At 39.9% G+C, this 20,537-nt stretch overlaps 1 pseudogene; it reads right to left on the bottom strand.

Moving 5' to 3' along the window:
- The window catches only part of LOC138352966 (voltage-dependent T-type calcium channel subunit alpha-1G-like), a 34,370-nt pseudogene extending 24,767 nt beyond the window's left edge, over positions 1-9,603 (bottom strand).
- Positions 9,604-20,537: the final 10,934 nt, after the last annotated feature.

Here is a 20,537-nt window from a genome sequence, read left to right as displayed (position 1 = left end):
TTGGGTGTGAAACTTGTCTACTATTTTTACCAATAATTTTGTTTATGCCTTTCCAGGCTTTGCCCGGGGGAGTATGCAGGTTAAGTCCACTAACAAAACCCTCCCATTCATTTTGTCTCAGTTCAGTCATTCTCTCCCTTGCCGCTGCAAGCGCGGCCTGAAACAGTTTTAACATTTGAGGAGTTCTAAGGCTCTTATATGCTTTACCTGTCTGTCTAGCAATTGATTTAAGCTCTTTCAGTTTAGCATCATCATAGTACTGGTTGTGTCTGACCTGTTTACCAGTACTTCTTTTTGTTTGGCGTGACTCACTATTTTTGATGGCCTCATAGGTATATGGGTACATCCGGTCTCTTACCCTCGACCGCGTCGGTACCTTTATGGTCAGGAAGCCACGGATATTTACAATGGGGCTCGGTCAGTCAATATGATTCCTTTGACATCACTCAACTTATGTATTCTGTTCTCGTATTGACAATTTGAATGATATCAAGAATATTTTGAATATCTTCTGACATAGATGGTGCTGTAGTTAATTGTTGTTCATGACCTGTCCAGTGGGTCGAGACTGGTCTCATTAGCATCTCTCAGATTAGTGGGAAGAAATTCTTGCTGCAAGAATGTGTGTTCTCAGAGCTAACTAGGGTAACTAGAATACTTATTTCCTAAATAAATACTTTAATTGTAAATATTTGAAAATATATGGTATGTTTCCGAATTTCTGACGATATAAAACATATTGTGGTTTATAATTAAGTTCTTAATAGTGATCCTATCCTGCATCATAATTTACATAATATCTACTTCTGTTTTGTGTATTAAAATGACTACTTTTTATGTTAATTTATTTCTGTAAATGATGATGATGATAAAGTTCAATAAATGTAAGTAAGAACATAAGAATGAAGGTAACTGCAAAAGACTTATTGGCCCATACGAGGCAGCTCCTCGTATGGAGCTGCCTTTGATAAGTAATTACCAAAGGCACCAAGCCGGGAAGGCTGTGTAGCACAATAAAATAAGTCTACTGCTCCTGAAGAGGACGGTATTACTTACAGTTTACTGAGATTAGTCTCACAAGTACCAGGTAATCCACTTTTAGTGTTGTACAGAATGAGTTTAAGTGAAGGAGTATTACCTGATGATTGGACAGTGTCATTGTTCCCATCCCCAAAGCACACTCAGATAATTATAGACCCATATCTCTAACATAATTTTGTCTATTAGCACAGTTTTCGGCGTGAAGGCATTGAGTAGATCTCGGCAATACAAGAAGTTTCAAGCTAAACTTTCTAATATGCTACACTCACCTGAGGTCCGTAGAAGAGCGAAATCTGATTATGCATTTTGGTTCTACAAGGTAGCCAATTCCATCAAAATATTAAATATGTACCCAACTCAATTAACGATTAATCAACCAATTACTCCATGGGATAACTTGGATCTAGCAGTTGATTTTGTAAATGCACCCAAGAAAGATAATGTACACTCTACATTATTAAAACAGTTAACACTGAAAAGCATCACTGAGAGTACTCAGGGTATGGGTAACGATGTGTGTCAGTGCTATACCGACGGTTCTGTAGAAGAAGGTGGACGATGTACCGGATGTGCATGTAATATATTTGAACAATCTTCTCTCGTACATACAGCAATGAAGCGCGTCAATGATTGGGCAAGTACAACTCAAACCGAACTTGCAGGCATATACCTTGCCACTGAATTTTTAAAACACAAAGGCAGTCGACTTATATACTGTGATTCGCAGAGTGCACTCCTGGTATTGAACGCACATAGTAGTGACACCCAGAAAATAGTCAGTGATATTCGAATGAATATTTTAGCTGCCAAAGAAAAGAGATTTGAAATTAAATTCCTATGGATACCATCACATGTTGGCATCTCAAGGCATGACACTGTTGATATGCTTGCAAAGACAGCCTGTAGAAAACCAGTGGTAGAAATTTATATGGGTGTTTCATTAGCAGTGACAAAGAGAATACTTAAGCAAACATCTAATGAAAATCTCACCGACCTAACAAATTCACAAAGACCTGAAAATTGTATCATTAAATATTATGATAGATATCGTGCGGAGACATTCACATACAGGATTAATGGAACAAGAACCCAGCAATGTGATGTTATAGTGGCCATAATACGCTTGGGATATAGACGTATCTGGCAGCTTTCTCAAAACCCAAATGTCGAGTACACAATGTGTCAACTTTGTGAAAGAGAAAATATGCACTCCCTTGAACATTATATTGTAGAATGTCCCATACTGACTGACTTTCGCCCTCCTGGGCTAAGGTATGCTGAACTGTGTAATTACTATTTGAGTACTGGAACACTTGATGATATATTGAACTTGTACCCTAGATTGACCATGTAACGTATCAATTATACAATGAATGTATGTGATGTAACTCTATAACCTGAGCTTGTGAAAGCACCTTAATCACCTTCAGTGATTAAGTGCTTAATTGCACACTAGTTTCTCTATCAGTTATCTCACCTTGTCAGAGTAAAAGAGACAAATATATGTGTATGTATGTGTGTATATATGTATGTATATATATGTATATGTACGCATACGTCTGTGTGTGTATATGTATGTGTATAAAGTATATGTGGAAGCTGGTCAGAATTCAATTTCACCTTTGTAAATGCACGTTAATGACACTATGTAAAAGACACATCGAACACTTTATGTAGGGCATACGTAAATCTGTGTATTTATGTATTTACGTATGTAGCTTAGCCTGGCATTTTAAAAACACTACAATCACCTTATGTGGTTGATTGTTTAATAAATCCCTGAACTATATGTTTAACAAATCTCTAACCCTATCAATGGAGTTAGTTAGTTTAGTTCTTATATTATGCACCCTATACCCATCTTGTGGGCGGTTGTGGAAAGGGTTAGAGTCCATGGCGGACTGAAGAAAATGTATATATGCTGGTTAGCATTGTTAATGTGTGGCCACGTCTGTGGTAGAAAATAATACAAAAAATCAAATAAAGGTATTATTGAAACTTTATAGGAAAACATTAAATCCTAAATATATCTTTAATATTATACTTGAAATATTGTATACTTTGCTCTCTCCATCGTACTTCTGCACCTGCTGGCAAGTGGTTCGGTGCAGTGTGCAGGTGATGTTCATTACTGGGTGAGCTGGCAGGTGGTGCTCACCTGCCAGCTCACCCAACGAAAATTTGGTTTTTAATACACTTACACATTTATTGGGTCTTTCCTTCACCTTCATTCAAGCACTAGGGTATTACAGTAAGTGTTTTAATTATAATATTTATTAACGTTATTATTTTTAATTTTTATTATTATTAGTATTATTATTAACAGGAGAGGATCGAGTGTGTGTGTGTGTGGGGGGGGGGGGGAGGGGGTATAATGGTACACATGTCCACATCCCAATGCCCGCCCTTCCAGGACTGGGGGTGCGGGGGTGTACAATAAACTATACCCACATCCGGTGGCAGCTTGTCGAAGGCGGAAGTGTAGCCTAGAGAATTTGTCATGATAATTAGTGATGACTCTTATTTTGATTATGGGTCCGTAATCCAGTTAAGCTTTTATTCTTAATTTATATTACAATGCTGGTAAAATACACTTCTTGATGATGAGTATGGAGTACAAATGAACTCATTGTGTACCCAAGTTCAAGTTCAAGTATGTTTATTGAGATAAGCAATAAATACATCTCAAAGGGATAGAGTAGCTTAGGCTATTTCAACCCCCCTCTAATTCAAGTCCCTCAAGGGGCGCACAAATACTGTGACTACAAATAGACAAATAACATTACAAGAATCCAAACAAGAATTGTGTACCCTATACTCACAGGATGAATATAGGGTACACAATAAACTACCACTCACATCATGGGTATGGGTTGCACAAGAAACTATCGCGCAGAGGATGAATATGGAGAACAAAGTAAACAAAGATTCACACGATGAGAAAGGGTTGCGCAATGTCCTATGACTCACAGAATGAGTATTAGCTGCACAATAAACTACAGGACACAGGATAAGTATGGGTTGCACAATAAATTACAGGTCACAGGATGGGTATGGGCTGCACAAACTACCGGTAACAGGATGAGTATTGGATGCACAATAAATTACGGGTCACAGGATGAGTATGGGTTGCACAAACTACTGGTAACAAGATGAGTATGGGATGCACAATAAATTACCGCACAGAGGATGAGTATAGGGTGCACAAACTGGTTGGGTAAATGGAAATGGTTGGGTACATTTCCTTTCACCTAATGCGACTATTCATGTGTCCGGACACCGGCGATTGTGTGGTATTGGCTATTTATTTACCATAACTTTGCATTCATTTAATAATTATATTAAGATATGTTTTCCTTGAAATGTAGTTACATTATCGTCTACATGGCTTTATTCTGACATAAAGACCTATGGCGTTACTTTGCATATATGCAAAGTAATTATAAAATTGATTGGCTTGTGTGGAGGCCTTCACACTCCCTGAGCGAGCCATCAAGTAACTATAAAAAGGCATATATCTTAACTTTCAATTCAGTTATATTTATGCCAAAGTATTAACATGCAGCTTATATTTATGTCTTTATGATGACATAGAAAACTTCGTTTATTACAATATCTAGATTAAATTAACATTGATCTTCGGAAGGTCATAGTTCCCATATCGGTAAGGAGAGCATCGGCCATGAAGCCTTGTTTAAAGTATGAATATTTTTCCTCTCTAATAAGGTATAATCTCTGTGATGGATTCATAAAAACTATTTTATATCTGCCTTTCTGATAACATATACAAATATAATCTTTATTTGTGAATATTTGGTAATTAAGCAATATATCAGAGGGCGTGTAGGGTTCGGTGTTCAATGAACGAAAAGGACTGGATCACTGTGTACAGGAGGCTGATATGGCAGCAAACACTCTCCTGGCGACCATATATCTTGGATAAGTCGCTCCACACAATTGTCGCTTGGACCGTCGACTTCCTATGGCGTCACCTCTCACATATTTACGTCTAATTTCGTTATGAAATTAGATTATTTCAGAGTAAAAATAGGTTTGATCATGTTCTATGTGTAGCACCAACATTATAGTAAGTAAATATGCCATATTTCTTCATTACTTACGTAATGCTAGGACGATTTGGGTAGTTTTGGCCTGATTTGGGGTGATTGGGGTAATTCTATGGACCGTTTCAATGTGCCGAGTGTGGCAAAAAATTTAGAGGACGTGGAGCTATAATAAGGCACATGTTAGTGCATTCAGGTGACAAACCGCATGAGTGTCCAGAGTGTGGGAAGAGATTCAGTCGTCTTGGCAATATGAAGAGGCACAAGATGATACATGCAGATAATAGGCTAATCACTTTGAGCGTGAAAGATAATTAAGAGAATGTTGAAGGATTATGAGGCACATAATGGTATATTAACTTACCTTTAATCTAACAGTGTGCTATCACAATGCCAGTTGGATGTTCTTCAGAGGTAATTATATTTCGGTCCGTCTAATTACCACAAGCTACACAAGCTTCAGAAAGCTTCCTGGCAATACGTTAGTAATGAATAAATATGATATATTTACTCATTATAATGTTGGTGCTGAATGTACAACACGAAAAAACATAATTTTAATCTGAAAAAGTATCTTTTTATAAAGAAATTAGACGAAAATAAAAAGCTGGTGACGCCAAATCAAGTCGACGATCCAAGCGTCGGTTTGGTTAGGTTAGGTTAGGTTTGGTTAAGTTAGGTTAGGTTAGGATAGGTTAGGTCAGGTCAGCCTAACCTAACATATCATAATTATTCATTACTAACGTATTGCCAGGAAGCTTTCTGAAGCTTGTGTAGCTTGTGGTAATTAGACAGACCCATTATATTTTGCTTGAGAAATACACTTCACAATGAAAAGGTAAAGATATGAAGATATTTTATTATATTGTTCTTATATGAAAGTTAGATGACCAAGCAAGAACTGGAGAAGCTGTCACTAGGAAAACTCAAAATTGCTTATAAGTATAGAAATATCTCTTTAATTTAGCAAAGGTAAAACAAAGCCTTAAATGTTTTTCTTCATATTTATGTAAATAATGTGCTTCCTTTTTTTGCTTCCTGTGGAAATTCATTTAAAATGTAATATACTCTCTAGCTAAGTTATGGACATTTTTGTTGTAATATTATTTAGCATTGGAGTTGGTGAAGAAGACAATCTGAGATGTACTTAAGGTGAGACCATTTGATTGGTAAGGAAATGTATATTAATCCAGGAATTTTCTCATCAGATTCATATGCAAACTGATGTCCATTTTTTATTTTTTGTTTAGGCCTATTTATGAGTTCTACTCTTGATTATAAATATTTCACCGAAGAGTATATTGAAGGCTGTTTGGCATTATAGCTGTCAGTCAAGTTAATATGAAATTTAAATTTATATTACTCTAAAAATTTATCACTCTAAATTTACCAGAAATTTATTACTCTAGCCTAACTTTATCAGTTATGCTGTAATTGTCTGGGAATAATATTTTACCCGATTTACCTGAGGGCTACTAACCCGAGTGACCTCGATGAGAACAGGAAGTTGTCGAAGATTAGCAATTATATTATCCTGACTGTCAATTTATATAAAAAAAATTATATCAAAGAGATATTTATGTTGTGGTGCTTGTGGGTTCTATTACGTCTATCAATGGAGAGTTTCAGATCAGGGTTAGCATTTAGGAACAAGGTTTTGTACTTGTAAATAGCACAAGAGAATGTGTAGGGCGAGTGTATATGTAGCATGTTCAGGGATTTTAAACAGAGAGGTTGGGTGTTGTTTGAAGACAGTTTCATTGTTATGATAGCAGATTTTCGTTGGGTGATGATGGGCTTGAGGTAGTTTGTAGTGGATGAATGAACCTCATGCATAGATACTGTATGTTGAGATACCACCCCTAATTTACAAAAAAAGCCCCTAGATTTTTAGCTCCAACCATTGCATTGCTCTACAACAAATTATTTGAACTCTAAACCTTTCCTGATATTTTGAGAAAAAAAGCAAGAGTAACCTTAGTCCATAAAAGCAGCAATCTCACTGAAGTCAACAATTATAGACCAATATCAATTCTGCCGATTTTGTCTAAATTATTTTAAAGATGCAATAGATGGCTCTTAAAACCTGTTAATTATTATATTATTATTACTTGACAATTGTCTCAACATTCCAATTTACTGTCCTCTTACTATAAATGTTGTTTTAATTAGCACATAAATGATCTTCACGTAATATGGTTTATTTACCCCCATGACAATGCTTCAGTATTTGTAAAGTTATAATTCCCGGTTATTAAGGTAATTAGAGAAATAACAAACCCTGAATATATGAACGTTAAAAGCATTTTGGTATGTGCAAAATATTCTTGTCTTGCAAGAACACTGGCTTACATCTTATGAATATCAAAACCACTTCAAATTTATTGATAGTTCTTTTTCCAATGCCAGTATTGACATGTCTATTGACTGGTCAGGTCCTGGAAGACCCTATGGTGCTGCTGCTATCCTGGGCATAACAATATGCAATGTAAAGTTGAGGTTGTCAATATTGTATCAGGGCTCACTCCTGCTATACTTGTGTCCTATAGTTATCTGGAGATGATTTCGGGGCTTATCGTCCCCCACGGCCCGGTCCTCGACCAGGCCCCCTTTTTGTTACACAATCCCAAGGAAGAAGCCTGTAGCAGCTGTCTATCTCTCAGGTACATATTTACTGCTAGGTGAACAGACTCATCAGGATGAAAGAAACTCTGCCCATTTGTTTCCGGCTCCACCAAGGATCGAACCCGGAACCTCAGGACTATGAATCTGATGCACTGTCCACTCAGTTGTCAGGGGCCTGAAAGGTGCTCAGCAGTATTTGATTATGTGTGTGTGTGTGTGTGTGTATGTGTGTGTGTGTATGCATGTTTCACAAGCAATATCAACTGTGCAGATGAGTATGGAAATGTATAATCAGAAATATATCAATTGAGTAATTTGTATCATAATGCTGAACTCATGGGTGGTAGGTGATTTTTAACACTGATTTTACCCACCAAGATGTATACTTAAATTTGTTTAATGAATTCATGGATGCTGAAAATTTACATAATCCTGCTATTAATGATTTATTTACTATTACTATAGCTTTATGTCATGAGATAGGAATGGAAGGTCTCATATTGATCATTTTCTTATTGATGATATAACTGGTCACACCTTTAAGTATAAGGCTGTCAGTGATGACAACCTGTCCTGGTATCATCCTGCCATGGCCACCTCCAATATACCTCACTCACAAGTTGCTGCTGCCAAAGATAACATAAACCTCCCTAGAACACACCTAAACGTAGGAAGGCCACTCTTGCTGACCTGGATAAGTTTAAATGCCTGCTTAACCAATACTCAAATCACAAGTGATGCAATTGCTTGCAATATTATCCAGTGCAATTTGCATTAGAACAATCTCAAGGACTTTTTCACATCTGTCGTTTAGTGCTAGATAGGGCAGGGGAAGAGAATATTTATCTTATAACCAATAAAAGAAGTAGTATGCCTGGTTGGAATAATCATGTTAGGGGAATTTCAAAATAGATCTACCTTTTGGCATGACCTACGGAAATACGCAGGGTGTCCCAGAGATGGTTGGTGGCCCCAGCTCAGGTGTGGCACCAGGGCTCAATATCATCAAGAAAGAGGATTAAGAAAGAGAAAGATAATATTGTGAGATCAAAAGTTGCCGATAATCTTTCAAGGAAAAGGTTTTATGATATTTTAGGTGAAATTAGAAAAAAAGGTTCATGCAGAGGAGTAACAAAAGTTATAGATGATGTCTCTGGGGCCCAATAATATATGAAATGGTTTAAAAGAAAAATCTTTAACATTGTAGAACACTGCGAGGTGCAGGACAGATGAGACTGAAACTGACCTAATTACAGCTGTATGTGAAGCCTGTATGGACCCTGCCCCCCCCCCCCCCTCCTAATGTTAAACACCTGCACACTGTAACCCATGTAATGCTTGAGAAAACTTAGAAAGCTAAACAATAGGAATTATGATATTTTACATAATTATGATATAATACAGTAATATATTATGATATATTACTGTATTTTATTTATTATTTTTTAATTTTTGTATACAAGGGTTCTTACATTCTTGTACAGCCAATAGCACGCATAGCTTTTTAGGTGAATGTCTATGTGTCTTACAGGCTCTCTCTCCCATGGTACATCACCACCATATGTCTTACAGGCTCACTCTTCCATGGTACATCACCACCTTGTGTCTTACAGGCACACTCTCCCATGGGACATCACCACCATGTGTCTTACAGGCACACACTCCCATGGTACATCACCACCATGTGTCTTACAGGCACACTCTCCCATGGTACATCTCCACAATTTGTCTTACAGGCGCACTCTCCCATGGTACATCACCACCATGTATCTAACAGGCACACTCTCCCACGATACATCACCACCAAGGGTCTTACAGGCACACTCTCCCACGATACATCACCACCATGGGTCTTACAGGCACACTCTCCCATGGTACATCACCACCATGTGTCTTACAGGCACACTCTCCCATGGTACATCACCACAATGTATCTTACAGGCACACTCTCCCACGATACATCACCACCATGGGTCTTACAGGCACACTCTCCCACGATACATCACCACCATGGGTCTTACAGGCACACTCTCCCATGGTACATCACCACCATGTGTCTTACAGGCACACTCTCCCATGGTACATCACCACAATGTATCTTACTGGCACACTCTCCCATGGTACATCACCACCATGTATCTTACAGGCACACTCTCCCATGGTACATCACCACCATGTGTCTTACAGGCACACTCTCCCATGGTACATCACCACCAAGTGTCTTACAGGCACACTCTCCCATGGTACATCACCACCATGTATCTTACAGGCACACTCTCCCATGGTACATCACCACCATGTGTCTTACAGGCACACTCTCCCATGGTACATCACCACCATGTATCTTACAGGCACACTCTCCCATGGTACATCACCACCATGTGTCTTACAGGCACACTCTCCCATGGTACATCACCACCATGTATCTTACAGGCACACTCTCCCATGGTACATCACCATAATGTATCTTACAGGCACACTCTCCCATTGTACATTACCATAATGTATCTTACAGGCACACTCTCCCATGGTACATCACCACCATGTATCTTACAGGCACACTCTCCCATGGTACATCACCATAATGTATCTTACAAGCACACACTCCCATGGTACATCACCATAATGTATCTTATAATAATAATAATAATAATAATAATTTTTATTTAGGCAAAGGTACATACATAAAGAGATTTTACAAAGTTTGTTGGCTTTATAGATAGAGCTAGTACATACAAAGCCACTATTACGCAAAGCGTTTCGGGCAGGAAAAAACACTACTGACTAAAGCTTAAAACTAATGGGTAAAAAGAAAAAAATGCGTTGAGTACAAATAAAAATAGAGGTAAAAGAGGGGGGGGAACATTGTTGAAAAAACAGCACAAATACAATTACAAATTATTACAGAAAATTACATTAAAACAGCGCTGATTTGAAAAAAAAAAAAAAAAAAAACCATACATGGGTTGACAATAGAGGGGTAAGGTAGGTTACAGGGAATTTATTAGGTATAGCTTCGTTTTTAACTTAAACTGGTTGAGAGAGGTACTGTCTTTAACATGGTTGGGAAGGTCATTCCACATTCTGGGCCCCTTGATTTGTAGAGCATTTCTAGTTTGATTAAGTCGTACTCTAGGAATATCAAAACTGTATTTATTTCTGGTGTGGTGCTCATGGGTTCTGTTACAACCTTCTATGAAGCTTTTGAGATCAGGATTGGCATTACAGTTTAGCGTTTTATATATGTATAATACACATGAGAGAATGTGCAGTGACTTAATGTCTAACATATTCAGGGATTTGAGTAGGGGTACCGAGTGATGTCTGGGGCCAGAATTGGATATTGTCCTAATAGCAGCTTTGTGTTGAATAATTAGAGGACGTAAGTGATTTTGGGTAGTAGAGCCCCAAGCACAAATACCATAGTTGAGATATGGATAGATAAGGGAGTAATAGAGAGTCACCAGGGCAGGGCATCTTACAGTGTTACGGACCCAAGTCCAGCATCGTAGCATGGAGCATTGACGACAACGCCATCTGTGAGTCAACTCCCGAAACCCCCTCCAAATAGACGACGCCATCTAGTGACGACGAGATATACCGGCCACAGGGGCTGGTTTCCCGTCTTAATCAGCTCGTAACGTAGCCGCTGCTGACCTCTGGTGAGGTGGCGCTTAGACAGCAACGCCATCTATGGAGTGGATAGGTGGACGTTTGTGTCTAAACCTGTGAGTGAGGTGCCCTAGAGTGTCCCCCGTATTAATGACGTGTCTGATTACAGAGTCGACCTGGGACTGCTGTAATGGACGATGGGCAGTCTACCCAAGGCAGCCAAGGTCTCTTCATGAGTTTGCTCTGCAGAAGCTGTGAGTCACCCCCGTACTAACACTGTTGAGTGTATTAGCCTGCCTGTGACGTGGCAGTGCCAGGAATCGTCCTATCCGGGGCTGGCTGCTGGAAGAGACTAGCCACTGTGGTGCTGAGAAAGGAGAGTGATCTGCGGATTCACACGAGGCTCCTGCCTAGGGCTCGCAACTCTAGTATCGATCGTGGAGTGGCCAACACAGCGTAGCTGATCAGAACCTGCCAGCTACAGGCTGGATTTGGGGTTGAAGGCCTCCACGACGGTGCACCCAGTGGGACTGTGATTTGGCTGGCCTGTGGCCAGGGTAGATTCGCCTATATATAGAAAAGCAGTGCATTTGTATCCCTTCCCCTTTAATTTACTTGCGTTATGGAACACACCCCTTGAAAGCCACTACTAACTTGGGTGGCCGGATACCCAAACTCTAATAACATCAGAGAAGAACCCGGTTGCGACCCAATAGGGCCGTAACATACAGGCACACTCTCCAATAGTACATCACCACATTGTATCTTTCAGGCCCATTCACCCATGGTAAATCACCACCAAGTGTCTTACAGGCACACTCTCCCATGGTACATCACCACCATGTGTCTTACAGGCACACTCTCCCATAATACATCACCACCATGTGTTGTATAGACACACTCTCCCATGTTACATCACCACAATTTGTCTTACAGGCACACTCTCCCATGGTACATCACCACCATGTGTCTTACAGGCACACTCTCCCATGGTACATCACCACCATGTGTCTTACAGGCACACTCTCCCAGGGTACATCACCACCATGTATCTTACAGGCACACTCTCCCATGGTACATCACCACCATGTGTCTTACAGGCACACTCTCCCATGGTACATCACCACCATGTGTCTTACAGGCACACTCTCCCATGGTACATCACCACCATGTGTCTTACAGGCACACTCTCCCAAGGTACATCACCACCATGTGTCTTACAGGCACACTCCCATGGTACATCACCACTATGTGTCTTACTGGTGAGCACATCTAGGTGAGCACATACAGGTAGGAACATCTAGGTGAGCACATCTAGGTGAGCACATCTAAGTGAGTACATCTTGGTTAGCACATCTAGGTGAGCACATACAGGTAGAAACATCTAGGTGAGCACATTTAGGGGGAGCATATCTAGGTGAACACATCTAGGTGAGCACATACAGGTAGAAACATCTAGGTGAGCACATCTAGGTGAGTACATCTTGGTTAGCACATCTAGGTGAGCACATACAGGTAGAAACATCTAGGTGAGCACATTTAGGGGGAGCACATCTAGGTGAGCACATACAGGTAGAAACATCTAGGTGAGCACATCTAGGTGAGCACATCTAGGTGAGCACATCTAGGTGAGCACATACAGGTAGAAACATCTAGGTGAGCACATCTAGGTGAGCACATCTAGGTGAGCACATCTAGGGGGGAGCACATCTAGGTGAGCACATCTAGGTGAGCACATCTAGGTGAACACATTTAGGAGGAGCACATCTAGGTGAGCACATCTAGGTGAGCACATTTAGGGGGAGCACATCTAGGTGAGCACATCTAGGTGAGCACATCTAGGGGGGAGCACATCTAGGTGAGCACATCTAGGTGAGCACATCTAGGTGAACACATTTAGGAGGAGCACATCTAGGTGAGCACATCTAGGTGAGCACATTTAGGGGGAGCACATCTAGGTGAGCACATCTAGGGGGAGCACATCTAGGTGAGCACATCTAGGTGAGCACATCTAGGTGAGCACATCTAGGTGAGCACATCTAGGTGAGCACATCTAGGTGAGCACATCTATGTGAACACATCTAGGTGAGCACATCTAGGTGAGCACATCTAGGTGAGCACATCAACTATGCCTATAATCTTACTGTTTATAGGTATAGATGATCACCTAGATGTGCTCACCTAGATGTGCTCACCTAGACGTGATCACATATCATACTACGGTCGTGTGTAGTGATTATTTAGTGTCAGTGTGGTTGACAAATGGAATACATTAGGAAGTAATTTGGTGGAGGCAGACTCCATACACAGTTTCAAGTGTAGATATGATAGAGCCCAATAGGCTCAGGAACCTGAACACTACCGCAAGCACAAATAGATGAGTACCTTCATGTGCTCATTTAGTTGTTCTCACTCTAATTATCAGTCTTTCATCTTGTTTATTACTTAAGTATTACTGATACCTTAAGCTGATTTTGAAATGTTCATGTTTGTTTTAGTAATGATCGCAAGGTAGGAACCCCAGTTGAAAGATTAGAGAAGACAGGTATACATCAGTATATATGACGAATACATTAGGTTAAGATTTTTCTTTTATTTAGCATACACGAATGCATATGCACATGTTGTGAGTTTTGCAACATATGTGAATGGTGTTTTGTGAGTGTTGCAACACTCACACTACGTTGTTGCTGTGTTGCAACACTCACACTACGTTGTTGCTGTGTTGCAACACTCACACCACGTTGTTGCTGTGTTGCAACACTCACACTACGTTGTTTCTGTGTTGCAACACTCACACTACGTTGTTGCTGTGTTGCAACACTCACACCACGTTGTTGCTGTGTTGCAACACTCACACTACGTTGTTGCTGTGTTGCAACACTCACAACACGTTGTTGCTGTGTTGCAACACTCACACTACGTTGTTTCTGTGTTGCAACACTCACACTACGTTGTTGCTGTGTTGCAACACTCACACCACGTTGTTGCTGTGTTGCAACACTCACACTACGTTGTTGCTGTGTTGCAACACTCACAACACGTTGTTGCTGTGTTGCAACACTCACAACACGTTGTTGCTGTGTTGCAACACTCGCAACACGTTGTTGCTGTGTTGCAACACTCACACTACGTTGTTGCTGTGTTGCAACACTCACACCACGTTGTTGCTGTGTTGCAACACTCACACTACGTTGTTGCTGTGTTGCAACACTCACAACACGTTGTTGCTGTGTTGCAACACTCACACTACGTTGTTTCTGTGTTGCAACACTCACACTACGTTGTTGCTGTGTTGCAACACTCACACCACGTTGTTGCTGTGTTGCAACACTCACACTACGTTGTTGCTGTGTTGCAACACTCACAACACGTTGTTGCTGTGTTGCAACACTCACAACACGTTGTTGCTGTGTTGCAACACTCACAACACGTTGTTGCTGTGTTGCAACACTCACACTACGTTGTTGCTGTGTTGCAACACTCACACTACGTTGTTGCTGTGTTGCAACACTCACACCACGTTGTTGCTGTGTTGCAACACTCACACTACGTTGTTGCTGTGTTGCAACACTCGCACTACGTTGTTACTGTGTTGCAACACTCACAACACGTTGTTGCTGTGTTGCAACACTCACACTACGTTGTTACTGTGTTGCAACACTCACACTACGTTGTTGCTGTGTTGCAACACTCACAACACGTTGTTGCCGTGTTGCAACACTCACACTACGTTGTTGCTGTGTTTCAACACTCACACTACGTTGTTGCTGTGTTGCAACACTCACACTACGTTGTTGCTGTGTTGCAACACTCACACCACGTTGTTGCTGTGTTGCAACACTCACAACACGTTGTTGCTGTGTTGCAACACTCACACTACGTTGTTGCTGTGTTGCAACACTCACAACACGTTGTTGCTGTGTTGCAACACTCACAACACGTTGTTGCTGTGTTGCAACACTCACACCACGTTGTTGCTGTGTTGCAACACTCACACTACGTTGTTGCTGTGTTGCAACACTCACACCACGTTGTTGCTGTGTTGCAACACTCACTCTACGTTGTTGCTGTGTTGCAACACTCACACTACGTTGTTGCTGTGTTGCAACACTCACACTACGTTGTTGCTGTGTTGCAACACTCACACCACGTTGTTGCTGTGTTGCAACACTCACACTACGTTGTTGCTGTGTTGCAACACTCACACTACGTTGTTACTGTGTTGCAACACTCACACTACGTTGTTGCTGTGTTGCAACACTCACAACACGTTGTTGCTGTGTTGCAACACTCACACTACGTTGTTGCTGTGTTGCAACACTCACACTACGTTGTTGCTGTGTTGCAACACTCACACTACGTTGTTGCTGTGTTGCAACACTCACACTACGTTGTTGCTGTGTTGCAACACTCACACTACGTTGTTGCTGTGTTGCAACACTCACAACACGTTGTTGCTGTGTTGCAACACTCACCCCAAGTTTTAACTGTTTCGTAATGTTATAATAATAACAAATTATATAATATATATAAAAGTTACTAGAATTCGTAAATAAAACGTGATTGAATTTGTAAAATTTGATTAAAAAGATGAAAAACAGTTTTAGATTAAAACTAAAGTTTTATCTGCGTAATATATGGAAAAACGGAAGCTAACATGTCATATATAGAGTTGGAACTGGTGACAGCGTGAACACCGGGTCCAACTGGTGACCGCGTGAACACCGGGTCCAACTGGTGACCGCGTGAACACCGGGTCCAACTGGTGACCGCGTGAACACCGGGTCCAACTGGTGACCGCGTGAACACCGGGTCCAACTGGTGACCGCGTGAACACCGGGTCCAACTGGTGACCGCGTGAACACAGGGTCCAACTGGTGACCGCGTGAACACCGGGTCCGACCTCCCAGTCTGGCCATGACGCTTCCTGCCTAATGAAGAACTCAACACTCATATGTTCATTCACTTCATCATACATCATCAACTGACAGTTGAGGCCTGAGAAGCAAAAATCCACGAGGAAAAACTATAAGAAAAATATGTAAGGTAAGGTAAGGTAAGTATGAGGTGAAAGTACTAGGCCAGTATAATTATATAGCACATGGAAGGATCATTAAGATGAGCTGGGATGTGAGGACGGAGTGAAGGAACGCTGCCCAACTACTTCCACTTCCGGAATCGAACAAAAACATATTTTATAAACATCAAGGATCTGAATATATTTAATCGAAGGAAACTCTACACAGTCGTTCTCTGGAATTCTATAAGGTATATCAAGATATACACTTAGTACTTAATAAATAAAAAAAATTCGGGACAGGTTGTTTAATGGCATTGATGTGCTCACCTAGATGTGCTTACCTAGATGTACTTACCTAGATGTGCTCACCTAGATGTGCTCACCAACATGTGAGCACATCTAGGTGAGCACATAATTAGAGGACGTATATGATTTTGGGTAGTAGAACCCCAAGCACAAATACCATAGTTGAGATATGGATAGATGAGGGAGTAATAGAGAGTCACCAGGGCAGGGCGGGTACATAATATCTGATCTTAGAAAGAATGCCAACAGTTTTTGAAACTTTTTTTGATATATTTAGAATGTGTCCCTGGAATTCAGCTTGTGGTCAATGAGACCGCCAAGAAACTTGCCATCTAATTTGTTACAAATTTGGGTATTGTTTATTTTGAGATTTATTTGATTAGAGGATTTATTGCCAAACAGAATATAGAAAGTTTTGTCAATGTTAAGGGTGAGCTTGTTGGTAGTTAGCCAAAGATGGACTTTATTTAGTTCAGTATTTACTGTGGCATTTAGAGCAAGGGGGTCAGGACTGGAGTAAATGAAGGTTGTGTCATCAGCAAAAAGAATTGGTTTGAGGTGTTGGGAGGCATTTGGAAGGTCATTAATGTAGATGAGAAAGAGGAGGGGGCCAAGTATGCTGCCCTGAGGAACACCAATATTGATGGGTAGGGTGGGAGAAATTGAATTATTCACAGAAACATACTGGAGCCTGTCAGTAAGGTAAGATTTGAGGTATTGCAGGGAGTGTCCTCTGACTCCATAATGATGTAATTTAAGGAGAAGGTTTTGGTGGTTGACAGTGTCAAAAACTTTACGCAGGTCCACAAATAACCCAACAGGGAACTCATTTTTATCAAGAGCTGCATGAATCAAGTTAATCATACTAATAAGTGCATCGTTAGTGTATTTTTTGGGTCTGAAGCCATATTGACAAGAGCTAAGTATATTGTGTTTGGCTAGATAAGAGTAAAGCTGCTTGTAGATTAGTTTTTCAAATATTTGTGACAAGTTAGGCAGGATTGATATAGGTCTGTAGTTGTTAACATCTGTGAGATCACCACATTTGTGGACAGGGGTTACTCTTGCTTTTTTTTTAGAATATCTGGAAAGGTTTGGAGGTCAAGTGACTTGTTGAAGAGCAATGCAATAGCAGGGGCTAAAGATCTGGAGGCTTTTTTGTAAATTAAAGTTGGTATCTCCTCAAGGGCACTAGACTTGGTTTTAAGGGAAAGGATTATCTCATTGACGTCAGTGAAATTAGTAGGCTTTAGGTACAGAGACTGTGGATAGTTTCCTGTAAGATAGTCCTTAACATCAGTACTGGAAGATGGAATATCATTTGCAAGGGATGGCCCAATGGAAGAGAAGAACCTATTGAACTCAATAGCAGAATCAGAGGCTGAAAGCTGACCATCGTTGTTGAACAGGAGTGCTGGTTTGTTATTTAAAATCTTCTTTGATCCCAATATTTGTGAAATTGTGCTCCAAGTTTTTTTAATGTTGCTCTTTACTTGGGTAAATTTATCTTCGTAGTATTTAGTTTTGGCTCGTCTAATTATTTTAGATAGCAATAACGAGTAATTCTTTCAAAATTCTTTGGAGACAGTTCCTAACCTATACTTCTTCTCAAGGTCATGTTCTTATTATTGGATTTAAGTATTCCATTTGTAAGCCAAGGATTGTTAAGCTTTTTGGTTGTGACTTGTTTTGTAAGCATAGGACAGTGGGTGTTATAAAGGCTAAGAGTTTTTTTAAGAAAAGATTGCACTGCTAGGTTGATGTCCCCTATGTTACCTAACTCGGATTCCCAGTTGACATTATCAGCAGCAGTTATAAAATTGTCTATAGCAGTTTCATTGTGCAGCCTAACGCTTAACTCCCTTGACTCAAGAGGTGGTTTGTTAATGTTAGTTAAGAGAAATGTGGGGTAATGGTCTGTAGTGCTATCGGTGATTATACCTGAAGTAAGCGGAGAGGTTATGTTGGTCCAGATGTGATCTAGAGTCGTGGCAGTACTATCAGTGATTCTAGTAGGTCTAGTGATTAAGGGTATGAGGAAGCAGGAATTCATATAGTTGAGGAAGCTAACAGCAGTAGGGTGTTCAGGCTCGCAGAGGTCAATATTAAAGTCCCCTGCGATAATTAGATGGTTTTTGTTCAGTCTGTTAACTAGTATTAGATTTCTAAGGTTTGAATTGAATTCGGACACATCAGTGTTAGGAATTCTATAGACTGCACCCACAGACAGGATAGACTCGGCACCCTTGACTCTGAAACTGGCGAAGATATACTCCCCACAGCAGTCTCTAGTTCTTATTATTTTTAAGCATGTTAGTTCTTGGTGGTAGTAAAGAGCAGTACCACCACCTCTCTGAATTTGACGACAGTTGTGAATTGCCGAGTAGTTAGGCATGTTAAAGAGTTGAGTAGTATCCTCTTTCAACCACGTTTCAGTAAATATAATAAAAGAGAATTTGTTGTCAATAGTTTCAATCAAGGCACTAACATCATCGAAGTGTTTACCTAGGGATCTAACGTTCAAGTTGATTACAGAGATATTGTGATTATGTGTTAATACATTGTTTACATCATGTGCTGTAAAATATCTGCAATTTTGATCATTAAAGTGATGATTGTCATAGATAGTGGATAAGAGGTTTAGTTCTGGGTCTATACTTGTCTGCATAAAAAGGCTGGTTGCAGGAAAACAAGGCAAGAATGGCATATTACAAAATAGAAAACAAAGAAGTAGAATAAAAATTCTAAAGTAATATAAACTTAATGGTAATTTAAGTAATAAAAGCTTAATGGGAACTAGGAATGTAAAAAATGAACTAGAATAATTAGTAAACAATAGATGACCAAAAAAGTAAAAAAGCAATTATGAAATCTATAAAATGAAAAGCTTGCTTACTATACTATTATAAGTACACTATAGTTGAATACTAAAGTTACACTAAAATAAAATGAGGTAGTTTAAATAGAGATACACTCAGGAACACTGGATAATGAAGTTAATGCTAGAGGACACAGGCAAAGCCAGTGTACTATGGAACATGGGAGTAAAAAGAAAGAAGACAATAATAGAGATGAACAAATTTTTTATTTTATTTTTTTTTTAACTAAAGTTAAAACCTTTTGAAAGGAAAGGCAGAGCTAAAGTACACAATGCTAGTTAATTGAGATTATAATTTGAATTCTGGCTACACAGCAGTTATCCCACAGTCACTGAGGAAAGAATTAAGGTGAGCTTCTGTGGTTATTGAATAGGTTTTTCCAGTGTCAGACCTCCTAGCTATAATTTTACCATCTCGCACAAAACAGTGTTTAATTATAGGGGAATTTTTGCAGAAACCACACAGTTTAAAAAAGAGATTTTGCCTGAACCTGGTCAGACATTTTCACATAAACAGAGGATTTACTAGCGACTGCAGATGAGATAAGATCAAACTTGTGGGAGCAGCTATCTAGTTTTATTTGTATTCTCCTGTTATTTGTACCAGATGATTTGGTACCCACTCTATAAGCTGATTTGATGTCATTTTTTTGGATTGAATATCTTAACTTATCCTGCAATACCTTGATCACGATGGCAGCACAGTCTTCTCCATCAGTTTCATGGGGAAAATCATGTGAAGAGATAATTACAGACTCAAGTAGTTTATGTTGGTCTGTTTCTTCTTGGGTAACAGTGTGTTGTTGTTGTAGGTTGTTCAGATGGTTCTCAAACTGTTGCAATATTTCTTCCTGTTTTCTAGTGGTTTCATCTGGATTAAAGTTAGTAACTGTGTTCCTGAGAAGGTTTAATTCTTGTTCGAGGTGGACGACTTTGGTAGATAGATCTTGATTGTTCTTGAGTAAGGCTCCAGCTTCATTCTGCAAAG

This window comes from Procambarus clarkii, chromosome 55 (genome assembly GCF_040958095.1).
Source record: "Procambarus clarkii isolate CNS0578487 chromosome 55, FALCON_Pclarkii_2.0, whole genome shotgun sequence".
NCBI classification, from domain to species: domain Eukaryota; kingdom Metazoa; phylum Arthropoda; class Malacostraca; order Decapoda; family Cambaridae; genus Procambarus; species Procambarus clarkii.
Note: the sequence above shows the minus strand (reverse complement) of the source record. Positions and strands in the feature narration are given on the sequence as shown.